A 13,777-nucleotide genomic window follows, 5' to 3' on the forward strand; every position below is an offset into this window, starting at 1 on the left:
CGAGGACTCTGGAGATGAGGTGGAAAATCCAAAGGACATAGTGTTCCTTGATCGATTACACTTAGGTGTTGATAGTGATGATGAGGAGGCGGATGAAGATTTGGACATGGTTGATAGCGATGACGATATGTACAATCCAGCTAATCCCGATCGTGGAGATCGTTTCTAATACATGTAATATTATCTGTTTTTGTAATTATATTCATTTTGCATGTAATTATCTTCATTTTACATCTCTTTCTAATTATGTATTGTTTATATATGCTAATTGTTTTGTTCTTTTTTAATGCAGGAGATGCCATCCAGGAGGTCCGTCCAGTCTCTTTACGCCAGCCAGGAGGAGCCGGAGGCGGAGGAGCCGCAGGCGTCCGAGCAGGACGCAGCCGACTACCCCTCCGGCCGTGGAGGAGCCTGCCGCCGTGATGGAGCATGCGGATGCAGGGGGGTCCTCCTCCACCTCAGGGGATGAGGCAACTGTAGGGGACGAGGCGACTGTAGGGGGGTCCACTTCCTCTAGTGTGTCGACGGTGTACTTGCGTGGTCCCGCGAAGCTCCCGTGTCAACCAATACCTGAAGCGGCCTGCCCACCGATCACACCCTATGGGGATAGGTAAGTAACTTAAGATGTGCTCGAAACTTCTTCATTTGAAATGTTGAAAATCAAAATACAAACTTACTTTTTGTAATCACTTGTGCAGGAACTGGAAACTTGTGGAGACTAGAGCCAAGGCACGCAAAGTGAATGGCATCCTAGGAGGTCTATGCAGGGAGCACTACCCTAGCCTGGTGGAGGTGGGCCCAGACATGTTCGAGCCGGCCACTCAGTTCGACCACTACGAATTGGCCGCCGATGCCATGGATCGTAGTGGCCACAGATACAGGAACAAGCCGAAGCGGGTCGTCAGGGACCTGTCGGTAAGTCTTTCAGGCACACATTGTATTCTTTTAGCCATAGATACATCGTATTCATTGGGCATTCTTCTAATAAGTAATTGATACCTCGTGCTTTTATGCAGGATTTCTTTAGAATCGAGGAGGGCAATGAGCACAGGGCGTACCAGGTGGCGGTCGCTTCTTGTAAGAAGCGCGTCACGGACATGATTCACGACGCGCGTCATCAGGCGCACAGTTGGCACTACACGAAGGTCAAAGGGCGTAGCATCAAAAAGGACGAGGCAAGACAGGTGGTGCTGACCAAGGAGGAGTACCTTGCGGTAAATACGGAACATTACTATTGATTTCTTCTGAGATTAAGTTTCCTTAATTTGATCTTCTGATATATCGTTTGCTTGATGGCATGTAGGCGATTCCAAACTGGTGCAATCGGCATCCGGATGCCTGGGAGAGGATTGTGGACATGTGGCTCAGCCAGGACTGGAAGAAGGAGCATGATGAAGCACGCGAGCGCCGTTTGCTAATGCAAGGAGTACCACACCATCAAGGCAGCCGCAACCTCTCCGAATTCTCAGAAGCTTGGGTAAGGCGAAACCATTTCTCTAACCTAACACTCAATTCTGCAACAACTCTAACAATGTTATTATCTTTCTTGCAGTCGACGTCACATGGTGGCCGCCCTTGTGGTCACCTCAAGGCATATGCCATGTCCCACTTGGGCAAGGCGACGGCCGCCACCGACTGGACCCCGGAAGTCCCTACCGAGTCGTTCACCAACGCCAGCATTGCCCCTCGCATCTCTGCATACACAGAGATGGCAAGGTCAGTCCACGGGCTAGACTACGACCCGACCACCGAGGAGCGGCTTGATCCAGAGCTCGTGATGAGGGTGGGGCAAGGCAAGAAGCACGGGCGGTTCTGGCTTGGCGACAGTGTCCTCGACACGACCTCTGTTCCTCCGCTGCACCAGATCCGAGCAGCGAGCACGAGCTCAATGCCGGCCATACGCCAGCGCCCGACCGTGGTGTCGACACTCTAGGTAAGTGTTCTCTTCCATTCCTAGTTCTTTGACTTTTACATACCTTAGCTCCGCAATCTTGAAACATTGGCGTCAAATGTTGCAGGCACAGCTGCAAGCGATGGAGGCCGAGCGGGAGCAGCAGCGGCAGAGGCTGGCAGCTTTGGAGGCCGAGCGGGAGCTCGAGCGGCAGAGGCTGGCAGCTTTAGAGGCCAAGCAGGAGCAGGATCAGCGGCAGATGGCAGAGGTGCTCTCCTACGTGCGGGGTCTTGCGATGACCCAAGGTGGAACGGTCCCATAGTTCCTGCTCGGTCAGCTGCAGGCTACACCTCCACCTCAGCTTGATTCTACTCCAGTGAGTATGACAAATGTTTTAGTTTCCCTAAATGTCAAACCTAGTGAAACCTAGTAAAACCTAGTGAAACCTAGTGCTAGTGGTGATGGTGGTGGGTGGTGGTGGTGGCGGCGTGGTTGGTGGTGGTGGTGGCGTGGTCGTGGTGGTGGCTGCGTGGTTGGTGGAGGTGGTGGCGTGGTGGTGTGGTTGTTGTTGGTGGTAGTAGTGGTGTGGTTGTGGTGGTGGCGTGGTGGTGGTGGTGGTGTCGCGTGGTTGGTGGTGGTAGTGGTGGTGTGGTCGTGGTGGTAAAAAGTACATGTAGTGCTTGGTTATCTATTTATGTTGTCTAACACGTTCTGCATCTTCTTTGTTTGTGTAGCGTCAGTCGGCGGCGTCGAACGACCCTAACCTTCTCCTCGTCAACTCCCCAGGATCGCACGCGGCGCCTTCTCGGCCCGGACCGTCGCCGTGACCAGTTTGACGCGCTCCTATGCCTCTTGTTTATGTTGCTTGTCGAACTTTACACTTGTGGTTGTCTATGTGTCGAGATTTGCTTGTGACTTCGAACTTCGAGACTTCTATGTGATGTGGATGTGAATTATGTGATGTGGATGTGGTTATTAATATGTGGATGTGCTTATTGTGATGTGGATGTCATATATATGTTTATTTGTTGACTGGAAATGCAAAAAACAAAAAAAAACTGGCTGTGGCTTTGCCGAGGGCTATGGTCATGCCCTCAGCAAAGCTGGGAATTCTGGAACACACAGAATCCCAGCTTTGCCGAGCGCATGACCATAGCCTTCGGCAAAGAGGAAGCCTTTGCTGAGAGCTGAGCCATAGCTCTCGGCAAACAAATGTCTAAAAAAAATTGTTAATATTATTTGCCGAGAGCTATTCTGACAGATGCTCGGCAAAGTTTTTTGGAAAAAAAATTCAGAAATTCTTTGCCGAGAGCTTGCTAAGGCTCTCGGCAAAGATCAACTTTACCGTGACCTCTCGACGTCACGGCGAAAATTTTTGCCGACGGCCGGCTAACCCTCGGCAAATCCTTTGCCGAGAGCCCGAGATGCGGCTCTTGGCAAAGTAGCATTTGCCGTGAGGTACTGTGCCGACCGGCCTTTGCCGAGAGCAACTCTCGGCAAAGCCTTTGCCGAGGGCAAAGGCCTCTTTGCCGAGCGTATCCGGCCCTCGGCAAAGAACCTCGTTCCAGTTGTGATCATGCCACTTTCCATGGCAGTGTGTCCGTGGTGTGCTTGTAGGGTCGTGTGGCCACGAGGCTCTAGGCTCGAGCGGGTTCAAGGGACATGGCATCCATGGCGTTCTGTGGCCGGCGGCTAAGGGCTATAGACAGCGGCCATGATGGCTTGGCTGAGGTCTGAGCTTGTGCGAGGTCACGGTCGTGGCGAGGTCGCGGTGGCGTCGCATCTCCGGCAGGATCGTGAGCTTGTGCATGGTGTGGTGGCATGGTTGCAGCTTGGCCTAGGTAACCAGAATAGAGAGAGAAGGTAGCAGTCGTCCACGGTAGCAAAGATGGTCATCCTGCAGGTGTTTCGATGAAAGGTTCACCGCGGTAGGTGCTAGACTTCGGGCGGCCGTGAAGGGTCCCGCCCTGGTCTCCTTGGGACCGGGCGTGTACGGGTGCTGTGCGAGGTAAGGGTTATGGCGAGCATGAGCATGTCGTGCCCAAGCTACGGCTTCGTAGGCTTGGCTTGAGGGCTGGATGGGCAGAAATGGAGACAAACGGGTCGAAAGGTGGGTCCTTGGGGATGTGCAAGGCCAAGGTAGTGCGGTGACGGCGCCAAAGCAAGGTGGGTTGTGTCCGTGCGCACGCGCAAGCACCGACGCGGCGCGTGCGATGGTGCTCTGACCATGCGAGTGTCTCAGGCAGACGGCTGCAACCGTGGGTGACCAAGGGTGGCAGAGATGCCGTGTTGCGCGCGTGTGGCAAACAAAGCCGGTGTCGAAGGCCAGAACAGGCATAGGACGACGAACTTGGTGAAAGGAAGGAGCTTGGGCACTCAGGGATCACTAGCAGGCTTGAGGAATATAGAACGCCTGGTACAGGAAGGGGCCGGTGTAGACAGAGCGTGCGGTGAGGTCACGGCTTGGCGTGATGATGTTCCCGGGCGGTGTGGCCTCGTGGTCGCCGTCGGCTCCGGTTGCAGGGGCATGAAGGCCGATCAGGGGGCGGCAGACTACAAAGGCAATGAAAGGTGGGGTCTTGGGTTCAGAGAAGGCTGACTGGCGGTCACGATGATGGAGGCACCGGTGCAGGTAGGACGATGGCGCCATAGATTCCTCGTGATCGTGACATGGGGCTCGGCGTCTCTGCGAATCGTAGAACATGCCACAAGGCCGGTCTTAGGCAAGAACACATGGTGGTGAAGGATAAGGTGGAGCTTTGGCATGGAAAGGGGCTCACGGCTCACCTAGGCTTGACGATGATGTTCGAACGTCTGAGGCAGAGTGAGCTCGGCGGTGGGGTCACGCCTTTGGCTTCAAGATGGTGGTCTAGGACAGTCGCGCGCCGTGCAGTCGTCGTGGTGGTCGCGACAACGGATGTCGTCGGAGGCTTGTCGTGAAGCAGGCTAGGTGGGGTTGCGCCGATGCCGCGATCATGCGACCTCCCGATGGGGTCTCGGCTGGCGGGGCTCCTTGGTGTTGTACCACACTTCCGGGTGGCGGATGGTGAGGTCGCGGGCTAACTTGATGCGGAGACCAAGAGCTGGTGATGCGGCTCCCACTAGCGAGGCAGACCCGGCTACTCCTCGGCGGGTGTCGCGTCGTGGCTCCTGGGCTGCTTGACGGGATGGTCGGTGGCGATCTCCGGCAACCTCACCGTGGGGACAGGAGGCGTCCATCCGTGATACAGGGTAGGTGGCCAGCTCAGAACATTCCAGAACGGAGCAGGGGCTAGGCGTGGACGAGCGGTCACTGGCACAGCCTAGGGCATCCATGAATTATGGCGGGGAGCATGGATTGAGGCGGGCTCGGATGGCGTGGGAATCCTCCGACGGAAAAGCAACGCGTCCGGGATGGAAAATAGAGGAGCGGTGACGGAAAGCTTGTGGCTCCAGGCGGCTGGGCCCCGCAGATGGAACGCTTCCTCGTGGGCCTGTGGCCTCATCCGACAGAACGCAGAGCGGGCGGTGCTCCAACTCGGACGGGAAGTAGCACAGCAGAAAGAACGAAGGGGGCGACGGAGATGCTAACAGAAAAGGAGACGGGAGGAACGGCTTCTCCGACTGACTGCTAGGCTCGGGGGTAGAGCCGTACAGGAGCATGCAAGGACTACGTGAGGGAGTATCCAAGGGAGAGCGCGTGGCTTCTTCGTGTACGTGCTACGCACGTGAGCGGAGGGGCAGAGCTGGGCTGTGCAGGTGGTACTCGATCTGGGCCACGGCCCATCATCTGCGCGCGGCACGGGGCCTAGATTGGGCTGTAGGGAGAGGTCGATGGACCAGAGGGTGAGGCCGGCTGGGCCAAAAGGGCCTGTCGACTAGGGAATCAAGGAGAGGCTTTTCTATTTTACTCTTAGGGATCTAGGAGAAACTACCTCCAAGCACAACCAAGAAAAGATCCAAATCACACATGCATCTACACTAAACATGTTGCACAATTATTTGTAAACTCAATTTGAAGAAGATGAGAGAGAGTTAGGTTTTCGTTTTAGGAAATAATAAATCATGAGTGCGGGTTGCATGTTGAACCAAGGTTTTAGTTTTCCTCAAAAACATTTTATTTGAAAACACCTCTGATCATGTAGGTGGCCAATCTTCATGACAAGTAGTTTATTGTAAAAAGTTTTGAAACTCATATTTTGAATTTGGGGTGGAAAGGGAAAATATTTGACTTATGTTTGACCTAATATTTACATGCAACACACAATCAAGCAAAAATTTAAAAAAATTAGGAATTTTGGGTTGCACAAAAATCCGGGTTGTTACAGAAGGGTCCCACAGGCACACATTGCATGGAGAAAGGAACGAGTGGAAACTTTTATGACGAATTGCAAGCATCACGGATGAGTAACAACAGGTCCCATAGTACACGTCGGATGGAGAAAGTACTGTGTGGAGATCTATAACGAAGCATCGTTCATTACAGATCGAATATTGTTCATCACAGATGTGTAATTAGTTCAATGATGAAACCCTGTTTGTCATAGTATTAAAGAAGATCATCATAGATGAGTCATGCGAGTGATCTGTAATGAAACCCTATACTCTTCTATGATGTTTCTTATGATGATATCTGATTTCGTCATAGAAAGGGAGGGTTTGAGGATCGTCACCACTAATCTATGATGAAACAGAAATATTCATCATAAAAAGAAACTTCTATGACAGTTCTAGAATCATCATTAAGATTTTTGTCATAAAGTGGATATTTCTAGTAGTGTGACATGCGTGAAGCATTCTTATGGTAGATGGAGACCCACATGCATTTTGGTTTTCTTGATGAAGCGTCAGGGTGGCCTAGGGCTATTTGGATCTCGATGGGTGTGGTCGGCACGATGATGACCATAGTTACATGCCTTGTAGTGGATTGTGGTGACTAGCTCTGCATAGCAGAGGCTACCTTGGTGCGAGACAACGTTGGGAACGATGGCACAAGTGTGACTTTGGTGTTTTGATGACAACTGTTATCCAAGTGATGCGTGTCAATTGGTTGGCTATTGCGAAGGATTTTGTGGAAGATCAGATCTTTGGTGTACATCGGTGTTTGTTTTAGTTGTTTTGGTTGCTTTAGCTATGTTGTTGTCGTCGTCTTGTTTCGTTATAAGACCCAGTTTGAGCTTCTTTTTAATATAATCGATAGTTCTCTTGGCAGAATCCTTTATAAAAATAGTAATGCTGGGATCAGGATGTCCATCCATCCCTGTCCATCTAGATAAGTGTCTCCCAGATGTTGACCCAATGACCCCCTCAAATCCCCTTGTTCGTTTCTAATAAAAAATACGTTCGTCGGTCTTATCCGCTCGTTGCTCCTATCCGCTCGCTTGTCGCCTCCAAGGAGCAGCGCTCGACCACTGGACTGTTGACCCTGCCTACAAGGCATGGCGCACGGCCGCCTCCAAGCCACGACGCGCAGCCGCCTATGAGCCACGGTGCTCGGCCATCAAACTACCAGCCCTACCTGCCAAGCGTGGCACGCAGCCGCCTCTGAGCCATGGCTACCGTTTGCCTCCCTGCCATGTTGCGTGGCTGTTGGTATTTATTAACTTGTCACTTGTTTTAAGTAGTCACCTGTAATATGCCTACATCTCCTAGAATCACTTGTACTAGGTTGTCATTCCTAATGATGGTGCTAGAGATACTCATTTGTACTACATAGCATTACTACTAGAATAATACTAAGCAACTCTTTATTAATTTATGTGACTAGGAAGAAAAGATATGAATATATATGAAAGGAATCTGTAAGCACATAGATAATTATACTATTATAGCACTTCACTCGGGAGTATTCTAGGTATCATTATTTATATTTTTATCACGGGGAAGGTCTAGCATGGATATGTATTGATAACTTATACTATTGATGGAGAAGTAATCCATAACCAATGTTCTACTCATAATAGGGGTAAGTCATAGGATAAGATATATGATAAGTATTGACTAATAATAAGGATAAATCACATAGAGTACTCCTTTCTATGGCATTAGCATGGTTAGGTAGAATATTAGAGGAATAATTCCTAAGTTATTCTTAATTACAAGTCAAATCATACATTGATTAGTGCAATTATACCTAGTAGTCATTGCTAAGATCATCTTCATATCTACACATAAGGGATATTACTAAGGAAGATTAAGAACAGTGCTTGTTCTTCCTTCATAACCAGACCCTGCGTGTGCCTATATTCGGGGAGTGGACTACAAAAGACTCAACAGGAGTATCACATCCTAGAATATAGGGTGTATCCACAGGTAAACAACATATAAGCACCATGCTTACACAATGTCAACCACTCACCCATGTTACCTTAGAGTGAGTGCTATATGAACTTATGCATGAACATGATAATAATCTAACTATACTAAGCATAAAATCAAAGTAGACGATGAACACTATAATGAAGAACATGAATAAAGTGAATACTAATATTATCATAACAATTGTAACTAGCATATAAAAATATTGGTGGTACAAAAGAGAGGAGGTATAAACATTATACCAAACCACGCTCTTGACAAGATCAGGAATCCAAGCGAAGCCTGCTTGCCTCCCTCTAGACATAGCCTAACTAGCTATGCCCTAAAATATGGTGGAGCTATGAGGATGATTAGGGTTTCTGTCTTCTCAAATGAATTGATGACTAGGGTTATGCCTAGGGGTGGCAGGAGCTGGTATATATAGGCCGAAGCATCCAATGTGAGCCCTTAGATCAAACCAACTTAAAGGACGGCGTAGATGTAACATAGGAGGCAGTAGAGAACCAACATTTGAAGGAGGGGTTGATATGTGGGCCCAGGGGGCCAGGCGGCCTATAGGTGGGGATGGCCGGCCCCACCTAGTAGTCTCTGCCTCTCTACCTCGGCGTGGAGTCCTCTCGAGTCTTCTAGAGTCCTCTGGTGTCCATTTCACTGTAGATAAGCGTGATTGAATCTAACATGTAGGTCCACCTTGATGGTTTTCTGAATAAACCCTACAAAAAATACAGATTCACCAAAACTCATGGAATTTATTAGTTTAAACCCCTAGACCTTCGTTGGTGATTATATTTATGTCCTTATACATTATATTGATGGTTTATAATGGTTGTTAACTACTTTCAATAAACTCCCCCAAGCTTAACCTTTGCTAGTCCCTTAGCAAAGCTCAACTTAGTAAATGGTTCAGGAGTTGTGTCGATGCTTTCACACCTCAAAAGTACATATGTGTTTAAACAAGAATTCTCCTCTGGATTAGAATGAACTGATCTAACTTTCAAACTTACCCATATTATCTTCAACCATGGGGCTTCTCAGCCTTCACTTGGGTCTTGAGCAATTGAAAGACAGAACAATCAAGCCAAGCACTATGTCTCAAGTTCTTTGCTTAACCATTATTCTTGAGTTTTTATAGATTTTCCAAAATAAAACTCAGAGCTTCTATTGTATGACACTCTCAAGTCTTTCAATATATGTGGTATTTGTGGATCCTCACCAAGACAAAAGTGATGTTATGCCTTTCTCTTCCTAAGGCTTATGTGGAGCTCATAGGAGTGGAAAAGCATGAAAGAGCATACTTGCAATACATATATTGTAAAGTCAAACCTCGAATCCAAAGGGAGATAAGTCATACAATCAAATCAAGATGTGCATGTGTGTGGATGTATGTGGTGGATATATATGGTGGCCAACCTATTTCTACTATGCTCCTTGAAAACATATCTTTCTTTTGAAACTTGAAAACAACTTTGCAAGAAAACATGGGCTATCTTATTTATCTTTTCTTCTTTTTTTAGGCAGGCATCTAAGTACCCATTGTTTTCAATATCTCGGACACTTGTCCATTTTTTCTCATCTCTTTTTTTGTTTTTGTCTTTTTTATGAATATCTTTTGCATAGCCCCATGCCTCTTTTATGCAACAAAACTTTTGAGAGATAGCAACAAGAACTTGGAGCATTTATTTGGTGGATATCCTATCAAGAATATTTTTTTCTATTTTCTCCCAGTGTAGGAGTAAAACATTTTTGGGTGGATCTAGATGGAATGGCATGTTGTTGCGCCTACCCCCTAGTGTACGAGTAGTGCATATTTTGGTGGTGTGTACGTGATCTTGATTTTAAGAGCATGACAAACATCTCATAAGGGTCAACAAAGCTTGTCTAAACTCAGTGCAATGCATGCAACATATATGTGGAAGTTTTCCTAGTCTAAATATCATATATGGCTCTGGTAGGAATTTAAGCTTTGTCATACAGGAGCTCATCATGTAGGATTTTTATGTTTTTTCAAAAGATAAACCTTCAAAACTTTAGTGTCACTTGGAATAAGATAAATAGCAGCTCAGACCTTCTCGTATCATGTCCGTCAATTACCTAGACTTAGATCAAGCATATGCTACCCATGAGTTTCAAGTTCAGAGTAAATTCTTCTATCAAAACTAATCGTATCCAAAACTCGGGAGAATTCAAGGCTAAAAACTAGGTACTTGAAAGGAATTACAATAGAGTAACTATTCATCATTTCCATTGCAAGAGATTATTCTCAGAGTCCTTTTATTTAGCTCTTAAAAATCTAACTTAAAGAAAACTTAACACACCTTTTATTTTGTTTTCAAAATTTAAGATCACACCTTAATATATATATATATATATAACTAACTAAGATAAATTTTTATTTTGCTTTTAGATTGTTATGCATCTTTTTATGACTTAGAAATAATAGAACAAAAGGAAAAGAAATACTTAGCTCGATATATGGGGGATGTCTTTCCCCCAAGCTGGATGTTATCGTGGTCTTTCTTAGAGTGAGTCTACCAGCAGAAGTCTTTCTCATCTATCCAGAAGTTAGGTTCCTTGTGCAGTGGGTGTAGCAGCGGTTTGGAAAAATGTACTTCAGATGGATGGCTTTACTCTTGATCATCCTACAAAATACTCCAACAAGAACACCAAAACTTGTGGCATAGATTAGGATAAGATGTTAGCGGTCAGCCATTCAAAGATTTGTTGTCCTTGGGGGTTTAGACAGATTTCCTAATTAGTAATGTTCTAGCAGGATGTCTTATTTAATATTTTTGGATTTTCTTATTTATATAATGCAGAAAGAAAATATGTATGCATGATATATATATATATATATATATATATATATGTATGTATGTATATGCCACCACAGTGACTATTCCCGTGGGCATTTACACACCGTAAAATTACTCACGTGGGACTTAGATTTTTATAATGGATGATAATATACAGTGATGAAACTTTTTATCTTCCTTTCCTAAATGCAATGCTAATGTAGAAAAATGAATATGCTAAAGTCTAAAGTAATTCATGCAATACTAAAAAGTAAATATGGATAACTACCGATGTTAGCTCACAGCTAGGGTTTGGATTTTTGAGTCCACCGGACAGGACTTTGCAAGAGAAAAGTCCTTCACTTTTTGGGTGCATCATCCCGTATCAATGATGGAGACCCAGATGGCTGCACATCTTGTGATGGTGACTCTGATGGAGATGTCACCTTCTCTTTCCATACCTGCTTGGTCCGTGGACTTGACTTAAGCGGAGTAGGTTCATCTTTTACAACTTCTTCAGGTTCTTCATCTTCCTCCCAACTTTTCTTTGGGGATTGATTCTTTTGGTTTTGAGATGATCGATGTCTCCTCCTAGAGAGGGTCTTCTTGGGCTATTCATAAGTGGTATAACTATTGAAATAACAGTGTACCTTCTCTCTAGAGAATTGGAAGTGGATTTGTCCAGATCCGACGTAGATGATTGCATTGGTAGTGTTGAGGAACAGTCTTCCAAGGATGATGGGCGTATCATCTTCTTCTTCACCCACGTCTAGAACCATGAAATCAGCAGGGGCAAACTGATCGTGTATTCTTACCATGACATCTTTTGCTATTCCTTCTAAAAATCGGATTGATTGGTCCGCCATCTGTACTTGCATATATGTAGGGAACAAAGGTTCATCACCAAATAAGTGTTCATATGTTACATTGGACATTATATTGACACCCGACCCAATGTCATAGAAGGTCTTGTGGAACATTCTTTGTCCAATGGTACACTCGATTGTGGGTACTCCTGGATCATCCTTCTTAGCAAGGAATGGTGAAGCGAGGAGGTGGTAGTACTCTAATCAGAGTGTGTTGATCATGTTGACTGATTCTTTTTGAGGCTACCTGGCCTTGTTCTTCCTCCTCCTGTTGTTCTTCTTCTTGGTCACTATGGTCTCTTCGGGCAAGTACGACGTTTGTCGATGTCCAGGAGATCGCAAGATGCAGTTCTTGGATGAAAACTTTTCCTTCCTATCTTTGATTGTGAAGCAGATCTTGGCACTGTTCGTGTAGATGATAGCTTTTGCGGTGCTTAGGAAAGGTCGGCCCCAAATAATGGGTTCCCTTACATCTCCACCTAATTCTAGAACCACAAAGTCTACAGGAACATATGATTGTCCCACTCGAACAATGGCATCTTAAAGAACTCCCTTGGGGTAACAGAGTGACTGATCTGCAAGCTACAAACACATATTTGTGTACAACAAAGTATCTCAATTAATTTGATCATAAATTACCTTAGGCATGATGTTGACACTTGCTCCGAAGTCACAGACAACTTTTTAAAAATGTGAGGTCTAATGGAGATAGGAATGACAGGTCTCCCTGGATCGCTCTTCATTTCTGACAAGGTATAATCTATCCACCTTCCCGTCGATGGTTGTATACAGTAATATGCTGCATTGTGAATATTGACAATATTTGTAGTGTCGGTGCAGAAAGTGGCCAACACATAAATATTTATAATTTTGCCGTACGTTGTTTTCGGAGCTGGCCTAGGACTTAATGACACAGGGTTTATACTAGTTCAGGCAATGTGCCCTACGTCCAGTTTGAGTCTGTCGGTGACTTTATTCCTGAGCCTAGGTACTCGAAGTTTGCAGTGGGGTTACAAAGGAGAAGGAGAAAGATGGGGGGTACAAGAGGTCCGGTCGGACTCTGGTTAGAGGGGCTGAGAGCGATGGGAGCTCCGCTATATGCTATGTGTTTGAGCGTGTGCTTATGGTTTGAACCTGGCAATTCTGTTGTTGTGTACTAGTGAACCTGATCGATCTGAATCAACTTAGATGTGTTGGAGACAGCGCATCCCCTTTTATAGATGAAGGAGATGGCCTTACAAGTGAGAGGGAGAGAGTGCGTATGCTTACTAAGTCTTGTTGCCCATGCCGACGAGTACAGGATGATGGTAGCTACCCACAATATTGTTTGATGTTAGATGCGCGTGGGAGGTTGCGTCATCTTCTTCCGGTATGGCAGATGTCGGTGTCTGCCACACTGTTGATACCTAGAGGCATGCAAGGGGTTTTACCATGTTCGCCAGGTATGGTAAATGTCAGCGCCCACAACAATGTTGATGCCTAGAGGCATGTGGGGGAGCCTTACCATGTTTGTCTAGTATGGGAGTTGATGGCGCCCACAACACTGTAGGGGAAAATGTCGACGCCTACAACACTGCTTGGGCTCTGTCATGTCAGGGAGGTCATAGAGTACTGTCCTGTAGGTGTACATGGCATGTTCCTTGGCATTGTGGTTGACTTGAGTGCCCTGCCTTACTTTCTCCATACATTCCCTGGTCCTTACCGGGCGGGTGTCCCCGGTCGGTTGGTCCCAGTCGGCTCTGATTGCGCCAGTTGGAGAGGAGTTGTAAGCAGGGGTTCGGCGCATCCCTGGTCGGAGAAGCGGGTTGGAGTCAGAAGTGGTGTTTGGCTAGGCCTTCTGATCGGAGAGGCCGTCCGGAGGTGGGCTGGAGATCGAAGCGAGTACTCTGGTCAGAGAGGTGGGCTGGAGTCAGAAGCAGGCGTTGTTTCTC

This window comes from Miscanthus floridulus, chromosome 9 (assembly GCF_019320115.1).
Source record: "Miscanthus floridulus cultivar M001 chromosome 9, ASM1932011v1, whole genome shotgun sequence".
Taxonomy (NCBI): Eukaryota; Viridiplantae; Streptophyta; class Magnoliopsida; order Poales; family Poaceae; genus Miscanthus; species Miscanthus floridulus.